This window comes from Theropithecus gelada, chromosome 4, assembly GCF_003255815.1.
Source record: "Theropithecus gelada isolate Dixy chromosome 4, Tgel_1.0, whole genome shotgun sequence".
Taxonomy (NCBI): Eukaryota; Metazoa; Chordata; class Mammalia; order Primates; family Cercopithecidae; genus Theropithecus; species Theropithecus gelada.
The window spans coordinates 32,485,353-32,486,969 of NC_037671.1; positions in this window are offsets into that span (position 1 = coordinate 32,485,353).

Sequence of the window (1,617 nt, forward strand, 5' to 3'; positions counted from 1 at the left end):
AATCACCCAAAAAAAAAAAAAAAAAAAAAAAAAAAAAAAAAAAAAAAAAAAAAAAAAAAAAAAAAAATTTTTGCATACTTTTCTTTTTTACTTTTTTTTTTTTAGATGGCGTTTCACTCTTGTCAGCCAGGCTGGAGTGCAATGGCGTGATCTCGGCTCATTCAAGCGATTCTCCTGCCTCAGCCTCCCAAGTAGCTGAGACTACAGGTTCACACCACCATGCCTGGCTAAATTTTGTATTTTTAGTAGAGATGGGGTTTCACAATATTGATCAGGCTGGTCTCGAACTCCTGACCTCAGGTGATCCACCTGACTCAGCCTCCCAATGTGCTGGGGTTACAGGTGTGAGTCACTGCACAGGGCCTGTACACTTTTCTTTTGTCATATTTGTTGTTCAACTTTTGTTCAAATGTTTTACAAGTGTCCCCTCTATAAATCATTTCTAATTGATTTATAAAGGTTTAAAAGAAAACCTTCCTAAGCAAGTTGAATCAGTATAGCTAAAATCTGTTATTTGTTTGGGAGGCAGAGGCATTTGAGGGTACAGACAGGGGCTCCAATTATATTCACTATACAAACCACTTACCTTTTTCCACCAGTAGCTGCAACTTCCCCCTTTCACATCTTTTCATACTCCAATGTCACTGCCAGGATTCCTGTCCATATTTTTCAGGGTATTTATAAAGGTCCTTCCAGAACCACTACTTGAGCATCCTAATTTCATCCTCCCCACAGTCTACTTCCTTCTTTTCCTTTTACATCAAGTACACAACTTATTTCCTCTGGAAAGCTCCCTGGGCTTGATCCCATCGTTCTCTCACTTCTGTAAAATTTGTACCTTTGGCAATGTCATCTCCTCTTGCAGTTTTTGACTGTTTTTCATGGAGACAGTGGAGTTCCTACTCAGATTACTGGAAAATGACAAATCTTATTCATTTTAGTTCCCATACTTTTTTAAAATTATTTTTATTTTTATTTTATTTATTTATTTGAGACAGAGTCTCACACTGTCATCCAGGCTGGAGTGCAGTGGTGCGAGCGAGCTCACTGCAACCTCTGCCCTCTGGGTTCAGCAATTATCTTGCCTCAGTCTCCTGAGTAGCTGGGATTACAGGCGCCCACCACCACTCCCAGCTAATTTTTTGTATTTTTAGTGGAGATAGGGTTTCACCATGTTGGCCAGGCTGGTCTCAAACTCCTGACCTCATGATCCGCCTGCCTTGGCCTCCCAAAGTGCTGGGATTACAGGTGTGAGCCACCGGGCCCAGCCTCCCATACTTTCTTTCTACCTCCTTTCCTCTCTTCTGCCTCATCTTCCATCCATCCCTGAGAACATATAGCCCAGAATTTAACACACTGGGAGCCCTGAAAACATATTAACCAATGTAGTTCAATTTACTGATGATCATGTAGATGCTAGGTGCATTTTGTGGGTATCTCATTAAATTCTCACCTAACCACACAGAGTGGTTATTCATGTTCTGTACTGAGCCTAGTAAACTACCATTTAAAGAAAGTAAGAAGCAAATCAGAGGTCACACAGCTGTAAAGCTGACAGAGCCAAAATTTGCACTTAAGTTCACTGCACTATTCCCAAATTCTTTCTATTGCATTGAG